The following is a 13,829-nucleotide window of genomic DNA, read 5'->3' as shown; positions in this document are numbered from 1 at the left end:
TTGAATGACCACAGTTTGCCGTTGGAATTGTTTGCTTGGGTTTGAAACAACTTACACACATATTTACAAAAAAATGTAAAAGTAATAGATGATGATTATTGGAATTTAAAAAGGTCTTCTGTAATCAACTTTTAATTTTTGTACCAATTAAAGATATAAATTGCAGGCAAGCAGCCCTTTTATTCATTCAGTTCTATTAGCAAGGTAAAGCCGTTAGGGAAGAAAAGTGCACTGTATGCCAGAAATTATTTCTATAGTCATCTCGCCTCCCCAGAAACCTATACAGTGAGTCATAGAAGAGCATCCAATGGAGAGCGACCTCTTGTTTGGTATTTTCTTCCTGTTTAGCTTAGCAGAATGAGTTATCCATGGCGTCCTCTTCTATGTTGAAAGATACAGCATGCTGCAGTATAAAACATTGTTGTGCATCATGATGTAGCAAGACAAGCACTGTTTGACAGTCCAGAGGTCAGGATTCTTGGACTGCTGGTCATTAGACCTTGGGCAAGTCACTCAACCTACTGAAACTTAATTTCTCTTCCCCAAAAGGGGATACTTTACCTACTAATTGAGGCATAATTCTTTATATATCATTGACACCTAAATATTTGTGGGATGAATGAATGAATGCCTAATCTGTGGAATATTAGAAGGTCCAAATATGATGCTTTTGAGAGCGTTTTGGAAGCTTAAGTGCTATATCTTTGAATTATCATAAATAATCTCCAATAGCATGCATCAAAAAAGTCTCTGCTGATTACTATATGGCAGGCATGGCTCTTAAATTTAAGAACCCTTGGGGCTGGCCTTGTTGCTGAGTGGTTAAGTTTGTGCCCTTGGCTTCAGTGGCTTGGGGTTTTGCTACTTGGGCTCCTGGGCACGCACCTAGCACTGCACATTAAACCATGTTGCAGTGGCGTTGCACATAGCAGAACCAGAAGGACCTACAACTAGGACATACAACTCTGTACTGGAGGGCTTTGGGGAGAAGAAGAAGAAAAAAAAAAGGTTGGCAACAGATGTTAGCCCAGGGTCAATCTTTGAAAAAAAACTAACTCTCAGTGTAGGGAATATAGTATTTTCCTGTTAATTTAGCATGAATTTCTTTCTTTGCTTTTTCTTCTTTTTTTATTTTTGCCAATGAAGATTCATCCTAAACTAACATCTGTTGCCAGTCTTCCTCTGTTTTGTACGTGGGCATGGCCGCCAATGAGTGGTGTAGGTCCATGCCTGGGAAATGAACTTGGGCCACCAAAGTGGAGTGCATTGTACTTAACCACTAGGCCACTGGGCCGGGCTGGTGCCCAGGATGAATTTCTTATATCTATTAATGGAATAAATATTTCAATGAAGGCAGGACCTGGTTTAAAAATATTTATTGCTCAAAATTGACACCATGTTTTACACCAAATGGTCAAGTCTAGGTCAACATGACCCAAGTTCAGTTAAACTACTTTCATTTTGACAGCCTTTGTGTCATAATTTTCGGCTCTATAAAGGAGGAATAATATTTATTATTATATCAACCAGGAAACTCCTCTGATTAAGTGGGCTTTAAAACTTGATATCTGAAAACACATCTAGAAAGCATTTTAATTTGATTTTTGGCTAGTGAGAATGCAGTGAAGTGTGGGGAACATGGGGCTGATCTATGGGGATACCCCAGAAATGCTGTAAAAATATAGTCTTGATTTAGTCTTAAACTTAGATTCTATTTATAGACGTCTCCAGGAAATCTGAAGTTAAGTAATATCTCACTGCTTATTTTCTTTTGACTGTTGGAGTTTTAAAAGTGACTATGTTTTTTAAATGTAATTTTAAAACATTTGGTCTGTATAGATTTCTAGACTATCACTAAAAACATACTGGTAGTATGTTCAGGAAATCTAAATTATTGTTTGATGTTACAGTCATTTTCAATATTATTTGTGGCTAACCTATTTAACTGTACCAGAGATGGAAAATTAATTTCCTAGTTAATGATACAATTTTGCAAATTTTTTTGGTTTGATTTGTTATCCTTTACCAAAAAAGAAAAAGGAAAGAAAGAACAATGGAAGGAAAATGGAAAAAAAGCAGAAAGTGAAAGTTCATAAAATAATGTCATGTGACCAAGAATTTTACTTTTCAATTATCATTGTGAAACTTGTTAGCACATTCTACATGTGAAAGTAGAAGTGTCAGAAGATCATTTTAGAATTTCATGAACTTAATCTTCAAATTATCAGCAAAGCTAAAGTGTAATAGTGTTATTTATTTATTTTTAAATAAAAGAATCTTAAATCAATGCTTTGGAATAGTGGCTAATTCTTCATCACCTTTAATGTACATACTTGCATAAATTCTTAAAATTAAAATTTGTTAAGTAGTTATAACTACATTTATATTTAGCAAATATATTGCATTCACGCAAAATTTCAAAGAACTGAAGATTTAATGTTTTAAAGGAATAAATGCTTACCTGATAAATTCACTGAATAAATGAAAAGAAAGCAGGAATCTTTTAGAAATGGTACCAGAATTTTAACAATATGTTACTCACTTGAAACTCTTTAAAAGAATAATGCATTCTCTTTGAATCATCTCAAAGGGATTCATGGTGAGAAATAAGTATCTGAGATTAAGAAATTTTAGAATGTCAATGAGAAAATAGTATTGCATAGTTAAAGAAATGAGTACATACAAAGTCTAGAGTCAAACCTGGTTTTCTCATCAGCTAATCGTGTGATCTTGGGTAAATCACGTTACCTTAATTTAATAGCTCATCTGTTTTCTTGATTCTCTTGGGAAATCATTATCATGCCCATGAGAAAAGAAGCAAATATGATCCTGTAGGTTTAGTTGAGCTCAGAAGCTTTTCTTTTGCTTCCCTCAGACTATTTATGTTGAAAATGTCCCCGTACTCTTAACGGTGGAAAGTACATCAGATTTGGGTGAGGCAGATCTGAATGTGAACCCTTGTCTAGAGACTCGTTAACTGCACAGACTTGGGCAGGGGATGTAAACTCTCTCAGTCTCTTTATTTTCATACGTCAGGTGAAAGAAAATTTCTGCCTCAATATGTTGTTGGGAACAGTTCATATTATAGGGTATAGAGAACGGCTAATGCACCATCTATACACAGCAGGAAATCAGTCAAATTGGTATTTGTTATTACTTAGCTTTTTAGGCCAGTCTGAGTATTGCGGCTCTGATTGGCTGTCTTACAACTGTTCTGTTAGTATTTCTTATACATCCCTTCTGTTTTATATTGTCTTTCCAGACATACTGTGCTCACCACTACCTAGTTCTAGGTTTCTTCATGCTTTGTCCTCAACTGTATCCATTTCTGTTTGCTTAACCGAACGCACATCTCTTTGCATGGATTGCAATTTCCAATGCCTGCAAGGCTTACGCCGGTGAACTAAGGAGTGTGGCTGGCTAGTGGGGCCTGCAGCAAACTGTAAAGAGCAAGCCTCTCACGAGGGCTTCTGCCTCTCAGCTTTCCTCAATGAGAGTGAAACCTGAGAACTGAAAACAGAATTTTGTGTGAAATCTCCCCATTTTCACCTAACTTAATTTTTAAAAATTTTCATGGAGCAAAATGGACTCAGTGCACAAGATGCCTTCTGTGCCCTGTACCTTGCAGAACTATTACTTTTCTGATTTCAATGGCATTTGTTAAAAACCAAAACTGATGTATTTCGTCAGAGTCTTTTTCCAGTTCCCTATGTTTTTATCTAAAAGTAGAAGAATAAATCATGACTTGGCAAAATAAAATCTCATCTTAATATCTTTTAGAAGTTTATAGGAAATAAATCTCAAAAAATAATGAATGACTGAGATGAAATAGATATTGTATTTCTTTGAATGATCAGAAATATTGTGGGAAAAAAATAGTCTGTGGAATAAATAGGAGTGAAGGTAGAGCAATAATATTCCATAATGTGTTTTATTCCAGCATCTCTTCCCATCACTATCTTTCTTTCCTTTTTTACATGTGGCAGCAACAATAGCCCAGATGATAACCTTGAGTCACTATAAGACTAGAAAAATAATCAGTTACTGACTACTGTGTAATAAATGTAAAACCCCCACCACTCTACTGAATACAAATTTTGGTTCAGTTTTCAGGAAAACGAGGAATATATTATAGGATAGAAAGAACATCAATTGTCCATATTACTGAAGAATCTACCAAATATATCAAAGTCATTTAATGTTTCTACTCTTGGTGGAATACTCAGCAGAAGTTGGCTAATAGGCTTAGTGTCTTTCTAAAAGCTTGCTTTTCTAAGAAAGAACACTTTAAGATAAAATGTTCAGAATGTGACCTTCAATGTAATTAATGCACCAAAGCTTTCTGTGTGTTCTTTTACTTTATTATTCAGAAATGAGTAATATCAACAGGACACACAGAGTAAGAAAAGAGACCAGTGTGGATAATAGTGCTTCCTTCTAGATAGGTTTTTTTTTCCTATGTTTGGTTTTTTTCCAACAGTTTTAAATAATTTTTTCTCATTTATCTTACAGTAAGCTTTCTCTAGTTTAGCTAGACAGCTTATCTTTTGTTTATCTGGTCTTTCTTTAATCTTGAAGAAGTAAAACTCCTAAAAGCAAATTAGCATAATTGACTAAATGTTACACCACTGATAATAGATAATACAAGCAAGAAGTATTATGATAGGGCACATTTAGAGTCAAGGTACGTAAGATTAGGGAAGTTCATCTAATTTATTAAATTCACAAACTAATAGACTCTTCATTTTTCTCTCCAAGCCCATCATTTTCTCCACCTATAAATCCTTTTAAGTGATTACAGAAAAATAAAATTTTCCTATTACCCACCTAATCAATTTGTTTTTATTTTCCATTTTGTATTTTCTTTCCATGGCAATAAATTTCTGGAAAGCCCCTTGAAGTTGGAGTTAGGGCATTTCATTGTCTTATAAAGTCTTCATAGAGCCCAATAAATATGTTCCAGGAAACTTAACTTTCTCCCTTAGTTTCTATTCATAATATTATTCCCTGGCATTTTGTATGATTCCAGCAGTTTTTAAAAAGCCCCTTCTAGGATATCTCATGTGATTTTCATAGCAGGACTGTGAGGCTGATTTTATCATTCTTGTTTTGTAAATGAGATAACTGAGATCTGGGAGAGTTAAATGATTCTCTATAAATGAAGTCAAAGTTAAGATTCAGGTTAATATTTCATATTTTTCCACACTTTATAGGTGTTTGGGAAGAAGCACTGCCTCTCATGCCTTACATGCTTCATTTGCTTCAGATTGTAATGAAAAAAAAAACAAAACTAAGCAACTGTATTTTACTGACTTTTACTTTTCCTGACTAAATAACTGAAAAGGTTTAGATTCTCAAGGATCTTGAAAGGCTCACATATTATCTTGACAGTGATCTCACACAAATACAGAGGTTTTTGGAAACAATAATCACATGTTGAAAGTCATATTTTAGAAGCGTAAGTGAGTCAGGAAAGACCAGTGTTGATTCTGTTGCAGTAATTCATGTTTGAGGTGAGGAGAACTTGACCTAATAGGATCAAGGTTAGAAATGAGTGGATTAAAACTGGATGATTAGATGAAAAGTGATGCCAATAATAAACAAATGAAGAATCAAGAAAAGGAGACAAAATGAGATAATGTGTTTGATACGTGTGAGGTGCTAAAGCGAATAAATGTGAAAGGCTAGTCTTTGGAAGGAAAGGTGTCACAACTGACTTGGAACATGTCAAATAAGTGGTGAAAAAGATGTAACAGCCAGGTGGCAGGTGAAGGAACCATTAGTCAGAAAGAGGGTAAAACCTGACGTATCCAACTCAGAGTTATCCAAATTAAGATTATTGCTGAAGCTATGAAAATACATTTAACTATTTGAGAGGATGAAGGAAAAACAGGAGTTTATGATTGTAAACACTCACAACTGGGAAGGAGGAAATAATAGGAGGAGAGACGATCACAAAAGAGTACTTAGAAAAGTATAAGGGAAAACACATAGTGTTTCAAGAAAAAAATAGATTCTTAATAGTGTTGATGCTTCATGGAGGTGTAAGCAATGAAGATTGAAGTGCCTCTAGGTTTGCTCAAAAGCAGATCATTGAACATCTTGGAGAGAACAGTTTCTGATAAATGGTTGAGGTAATCCTCAGACTGTAAGGTCCCAAGGATTAAACTACAGGAACAAGGCAAGGAAAGACCACATTCATTCTAAGAAATGAATGCACTATAATTGAACAGGAAGCAATATAATCTACCCTGTCACTTCCAGTTCTCAGCCCCATTTTGAATCTGGTGACAGTGCATTCTGGGAATGTGAATACTTTGTTGCGTTGTGTTAGTCTTGCCTGAGGTGATGGAGGTCTGGTGAGAGAAGATACCATTTATTATGCAATAAATCTAAAAGAGATATATATAATACTTGGAAAGAGATCTCTTTAAACTCTTATGTTCCTCAATTAGTTTTTTATTCATTTTTAATTGATCATGTAAAATATATAAAATATTAAGTAGTTACTCATTGGTTTTAGTCGATGGAAAATTAACTTTTCTCCACTGGTAATATGTAACATAGAGTTGACTTAACTTGAAAAGCTGAATTTAATCGCAAATAATCATTTCTTTTTTATTATATCCTCCTTTATATTCTCATCTACATTATTAGCCCTCTCTTCCTTAGATCTTGTGTCAAATTTCCATATTTTTCTAAATTTCTGAAGACAAATGTGAGTACAAGAGATCTTCAGACCAATCTACATCTCCTCAGTGCTTTTTATCTCTCATTGAGCTGAGTGACCTAGAAGACCAACAAAGACACTGCCACTTCCATCAGAATAGCTGGAATTTCCAGAGAGTTCAGGCAAACAAAAAGTTTGGTTTTGTCTAATATTCAAACACCTATCTCAAACCACTCAAATTTTCCAGATAATTACCTAGCTTTATCTTGGTACCAAAAGAGTAAACTATCTACTTTCTGGAGGCCAATTAAGTGTTCTAAATTACTAGTGTGCCATTTAGCAAATTACCTTTACAGTGTACTAAAAGTCTCCCCAATAATCCAAAGAAGTTAATATGCTTCCAAACGGTGGGCGATTTATTCCCTCATCAGTGATGGAATCAGATAGTTTGGAGTGTTAATGAGAGTTTTGCTTTGAATCAATGAATCACATTTTAGTCATTGTGGGGCATTGAGTCAGTGAGTCTCTTGGGCTAAGCCAAAGAGGGTAGGAGCTCTTTATCAGTGTGGAAGAGGATGGAGGGGAGTGGGAGATGAGGTGTCCCCACCCTTGAAAAATGTAGATAATGCTATCAACCATTATCTGAATGAAATTCCTATAACATTGTCTGTATATTTGGCAATGATAGGCAAGTTAGCAATCCATGGTCACAAGGAATTATCTGGTTATAGTGTTGTTGTGAAGTAATCACCTTCTTTAATTTTAATGTAGGAACCATTGACTTTTTTTGTCCTGGCCTTATTTGAGTAGTGAGATAAATTATTTCCTGCCAACGATAAATTTCATTGACTTAAATGTAAATGAACTTACTAAGTGCAACTCTTTGGTTATAACCCTTCATGTGTTTCTCCATAAACTTACCAATAGTTGTAATGATTTATGTCTACTTTATTATTTACTATTATTTTCTGTTGTTGTTGATATTCCACCTGGAATAGCAATTGGAAATTTATTTTAAGATTTTTTTCCTTTTGCCCATGGATCATATTTTAAGCAATATATAGATACATATTACATGCTGTTCTACTGAATAAATCACAGCTATCCTACATTGTTTTAGGAGATACTGTCAAAAATATTGACAAATGCTGAAGGCTTATCAGTCATGATAATGAATAAATGAAATTGCTTTGACAAATAAGCAACTCTATTGCACACGATTCAATGCTTTTTTTTTTTTTTTGCAAATTGAAATTTCCTTAAATCTTATCCAAACTTTATCTCTCTGAAATGCTTTCAGGAGGATATGTATAAAAGCAGTATAATTATAGAATAATCAATTAAATGCAGCCTAGAAATAATTTACATTATTTTTACAAGCGCATAAAGCCCCCATAAGCTATTTTCTTCTGAACAGAAATAACAAAACTCTAAATGAAATGCAGTCTCTTCCTTTAATGTGTAGTTCCAGAATATTTCCATAAGAGCTTCACTTCAGTGTGCTTAGCTGAGCCAAATCACTGAGCTTTTTCAAGTCTATCAAGGATACACATTAAGAGATTGAATCCTAGCATCAAGATGACGCTCAAATAGATAAAAGTTTTGAACGTCAATCTGAGACTGTATTATAGCTATTATTAATGAATATAGAAGTTGAACACTTGGAACAAGGCCGATATGTGGGGGAAAAAAAGATTTGGCATCTGATGAATTACTTAGCATTTCTTTTTGTAAAGAATAAAAGCTTTCTGGCTACTAACAAAGAGTTTGTGATCTGTATGGCAGTATTTTGAACAAGGAGATCATTTATAAATGGAGTCTTTATATTTAGGAAGTGATTATGAGATGCAGCTGCAAGTTTTAATGACTTTTAATAAAGCATGTTATAAAGTGAATTAGCAATAAATGTTTAACATGATACTGAATCAGTACATTATACAACACCATTAGACATATATATATTTATATTGGATTGTTAAAGGAATATATGTGTTACTGTAATACCAGTGGTTTTGTAATTTTCTAGGATATTTTGAAAGAAAGTTCAAGGCAGGTGAAATTTTAATAAACGGAATTAGTATATCAACTAGCTCTGCTAAACTAGTAAAAATTTTAGTTATATAACCAATAAAGAGAAGCTGAAAGCTTCTTAAATTTCTACAATGCATAGAATTATACAACAAGATTCATAGTACTACATAAAGATATAACATTTCAATCGTTTTCAATTCTTGCATATTTCATAAAGAAACATGAACATATTTTGTAAGAAAAAAATGGTTTGTCAGAAATAATCTCTGTTCAACACTTGTTTTGATGGCATTGTCAAAATTCTAAATTTCATAGTCAGGTGCCAGAATACTGATGAACAGAAGCAAACAGCTCATAACTCACCAGTTTCTGTTTGTACAAGTATTTGTAGGTCACCTCAACATGCAGAATGATACACTATAGATTGCTTTTAAGGACTAATCTTGGTCTCTGACCTCAAGGAGGTTAGAGTCTAATAAGGCAAAGCAAGGATATCTAGAATCATGAAGTCATTACAAGGTAGAACTGGAAATGTACTTACAGATTATGAGGTTAGAAAGCTGATCCTCAGAACATTTCTTAAATTTATTAAAACATTCAAATTTAGTTCATGACCGAGTTGAAATAGACCATAAACTATGATTTAATCCGTGATGAAACTCCAAGAATGGTAAAGGAAAATTGAATACTGTTTAATGAATGTCTCTTTATGAAACCACAGTTCAGGGTAAATGAGCAACCTGGGATGTTGAGAAAACAGAGAAGAGGCAAGTCTCCCAAAGTCTTAAGCACGGGTGATTGAACATCCATCATGGATGCAGCTAGGTGTAGCGCTGCTGTATTTAGAAAATCACTTTTTGTTCTAACTTTTTATTTATTTTTGAATAATTACAGACTCAAAGGAAGTTTCAGAGATTGGTTACTGTAAATATTTCACCCAGATTCCCCCAATGGTAACATCTTACATAATTATAGTGCAATAATAAAACCAAGAATTGATATTGGTGCAATAATGTCAAATATACTATAAATCTTACTTAAGAGTTGATCAGTTTTTATCTGAACTCATTTGTGTGTGTGTATGTGTGTGTGTGTGTAGTTATATGTAATTTATCCCATGTATAGATCTGCATAACCACCACCTCAATCAAGATATAGAACTGTTTTATTGCCACAAAAAACTTCTTTGTCCTAACCATAAATAGTGTGATCCACTCTCCACTTCCCTGGCAACCACTTATCCATTCCATTCTCCATCTCTAGAATGTTTCCATTTTGAGAATGTTGTATAAATGAGATCATATAGTGTACAATCTTTTGAGATTGACTTTTATTTTTTCATTAAACATAGTACCTTTGAGATCCATCCAAGTTGTTGCATGTGTCAGAAGTTTATTCCTTTAAATTCCTGAATAGTATTCCATGGTATGGATGTACCAGTTTGTTGGTCCATCTACTGGTTGGAGGATTTGAGTTGTTTCTAATTTGGGGCTACTATAACAGTGTTATGAACATTCATGTATAGGTAGTTTGTTATGCAGTAATATATAACCAGAATATCCCCCGATAAGTACACTTGAACACTTAACAGGATGTGTTAATAACACATATTGAGGAGGCAGGCAATATACTGGAGAAAACAAAGGATTTGGGACAAGTAATACTGTTTTAAACTCTGGCTTTCCACTGATGAATGATGGTTTTATACCAGTTACTTTTGCTCTATGAGTACTAGTTTCTGATACGCTGTAGGTGTAAAACAATAATATTTTTCTTAGAATTAATGCAGAAGCTTAAACAATTCAATAGTACTTCCACACACTTATTGATTTTCAAAGAAGAGATTTTAGTTAATGCCAGATGTACTTGATTTTATAATCTTTCACACAGTCCATAACAAAAAAATAAGGATATGAGTATGCAAATTAACAATATGTACAAATATAGATGGCTTACAATTTATATTATTTATAAGTTCACAAATACATTTACAAAAACTTGACCATATATTGTGCCTCCTAGAAAATCCTGCCAAATTTCAAAGGTTTAAAGGTCTAAGAGTATGGTCTTTAATCAATACCATTTAATTAAAAAAGAAATTAGTAAGAAAATAAGTAGAGTCTTTTCAACAAATAGTGCTGGAACAAGTGGATATCCACGTGCAAAAAAGTGAATCTAGATCCAAATTTTACACCATTCTTAAGAATTACCTCAAAATGGATCATAGACCTAAACGTAAAATGCAAAACTATAAAACTCCTACAAGACAACAGAGGAGAAAATCTAGACAATCTTAGGTATGGCGATGACTTTTTAGATGCAACACCAAAGGTACAATCTATTGGAGAAATAATTGATAAGTTAGACTTCACAAAACTAAAAACTTCTGCTCCGTGAAAGATAATGTCAAGAGAATGAGAAGACGGGTCAAAGATTGGGAGAAAATATTTGCAAAAGACATATCTGATAAAGGACTGTTATCAAAAATATATGAAGAACTCTTAAAACTCAACAATAAAAAAATGAACGACCCAATTAAAAAACCTGGCAAAAGACCTGAACAGACACCTCACCAAAGAAGATACACAGATTGCAAAAAAGATATGCAAAGATGTTCCTTATCATATGTCATCAGGGAAATGCAAATTAAAACAACAATAGGATACTATGGTATACCTATTAGTTGGTCAAAATTCAAAACCACTACACTGATAACACCTAATACTGGTGAGGATGTGGAACAAAAAGAACTCTTCTTCATTGCTGGTCAGAAAGCAAAATGGCACAACCACTTTGGAAGACAATTGGGTGGTTTCTTCTAAATCTAAACATACTCTTACCATACAGTACAGCAACCGTGCTCCTTGATATTACCCAAATGAATTGAAAATGTATGTCCATACAAAAACCTGCACACAGATGTTTACAGCAGCTTTATTCATAATTGCCAAAACTTGGAAGCAAGCATGATGTACTTCAGTAGCTGAATGGGTAAATAAGCTTGTGCTACATACAGACAGTGGAATATTATTCAGGGATAAAAAGAAGTGAACTACCAAGCTATGAAAAGACCCACTTTCTCTGTTTGAGTTCCTAGTACTTTGTCTACCACATAGTGAGTGCTCAAAAGTATTTGTTGAGTGAACGTCTACCTTTTCAAAGAAGATTAATATTACATAAAATTTTTGTCCTGTTGTTTATCCTCAATGCAATTGCATTCATTTTCCTTCTAACTTTTAATTTTTTTTGTTTTTATTTTTTTCTGCTTAATCTCCCCAAACCCCTCTGTACACAGTTGTATATGTTAGTTGCATGTTCTTCTAGTTGTGGGATGTGGGGCACCTCCTCAACGTGGCCTGACGAGTGGTGTCATGTCCACGCCCAGGATCCGAACCCTGGGCTGCCGTAGTGGAGCACGCGAACTTAACCACTCGGCCATGGAGCTGGCCCCCCTAACTTTTTATTTTGAAAAATTAGAATCTTACAAAGAGATTGAAATAATAGTACAATAAACACCTATGGTCCCTTCACCTAGATTTACTCTTGGTTAATATCCTATCTTTTGTTATTGATGTTCGGTACTGTGTTAAGTTACACACTTTTAACTATCTCAAACCTAGTCATTATTGCTGTTTTTTTTTAGTTAGCACTTCTTTAGATGTGCTGACAATTCTTTGCTCACTATTGCTTTTTTTAATACATAGAGATATAATTCTCATAACATAATATTTACCCTTTTATAGTATAAAATTCAGTGGTTTTCAGTATATTCACAAGGTTTTGCAACAGTTACCGCTATCTAATTTCAGAACACTTTCATCACTCAAAAAGAAACTATGTACCTGTTAGCAGTCACTGTCCATTTTCCCCTCTTCTCAGACCTTGGCAACATCTAATCTACTTTCTATCTCTATCTCAGCATAGGTTTCCCTATTCTGGACATTTCATATAAATGAAATGATAAATCTGTGGTCTTTTGTGATTGGATTTTTTCACCTAGGATAATGTTATCAAAGTCTCTTCATGCTGTAACATGAGTGAGTACTTCATTTATTTTCATAGATGTATAATGTTCCATTGTATGAATGTACCACACATTGTTTATGCATTCATCAGTTGATGGACATTTTGGTGTTTCTCCATTTTTTGCCATTATGAATAGTCATTAATATTAACAATCATGAACAAGTTTTTATGTGAACATATATTTTCAGTTTTCTTGGTTATATACCTAGGAGTGGAATTGCTTCGTCATGTGGGTTAACATTTTGAGGAACTGCAAAACTATTTTCCAAAGCAGCTGCGCCATTTTACATTCCCATCAACAGTGCATGAAGGTTCCAAATTTGTCACATCCTTATCAATGCTTGTTATTGTCTGTCTTTTTATTTATAGCCATCCTAGTGTGTGTAATGGTATCTCCTGGTTTTGGTTTGCGTTTGCCTAATGATTAGTGATGTTGAGCATCTGCCGGGGTCCCGCCCCGGCGGAGTCCAGGTTCGTGAGGGATGGACGGCGTCGGCGCAATGAGGGGAAAATAAAGGGGACGTGAGACTTGGGTTGGTGTTAGCAAGTCCAACTTTACTGTACACAACTGTCGTTTATATATTTTTCAGGATTAGTACAGAAATAGTTCTACAAATATTCTCAGAGAGATAGGGAAGTAAAGAACGAGCACAAGAATATTTATTAGCATTCTATTCTATAGAGCATAAGGTTAATGGTAGTCTTCTCCGCAATTAGCTAGTGTTTGTTGTCTCTAAGCTAAAGGAGATAGGTACCTAGGCGTCTGTTGTGATTCAAGGTAAAGTTAAATCAAAGAGAGAAGGTCCGGGCCTCCGGACAGGACAGCAGTCCGTTTGGTTACATCCTGGTGGAGCCATCCCTACCTCCCTCAATCATTTATGCCATTAGTGTAGATGGTTAATGGGAACAAAAGGCGACTCCAGGGTATCTTATCCCCAGGGCTATCTGCATTCTCAGCGGGCAGTTAAACATCTTTACATTTTCGCGCCCTTTAGGGGGTGGAAGCATTCCTTTGTCTTTTAAATTGTAGAGCTAATAGTCCCTTAAGCACACTGCCGGAGAAAGTATCATTTTGTTAGTAAAGTAAAGGGCTGAAAAGCTA

General features: G+C 34.5%; 1 protein-coding gene across 7 annotated transcripts in view; it reads left to right on the top strand.

Annotated features, from left to right (window-relative positions):
* Positions 1-13,829, top strand: part of SNTG1 (syntrophin gamma 1) — an 865,152-nt gene that overhangs the window by 4,145 nt on the left and 847,178 nt on the right. For 2 of the 7 annotated variants that reach the window (XM_070630620.1, XM_070630622.1), the window contains exon 2: positions 9,596-9,654. The exons of the other annotated variants lie outside the window; for them this stretch is intronic. The gene's annotated coding sequence lies outside the window, so the exon portion shown is untranslated. The remainder of the gene's footprint in view (positions 1-9,595; positions 9,655-13,829) is intronic. 7 annotated transcript variants of the gene reach the window in all.

This window comes from Equus przewalskii, chromosome 8 (genome assembly GCF_037783145.1).
Source record: "Equus przewalskii isolate Varuska chromosome 8, EquPr2, whole genome shotgun sequence".
In the NCBI taxonomy this organism is placed as follows: domain Eukaryota; kingdom Metazoa; phylum Chordata; class Mammalia; order Perissodactyla; family Equidae; genus Equus; species Equus przewalskii.
This window is presented reverse-complemented; position numbering and strand designations above follow the sequence as displayed.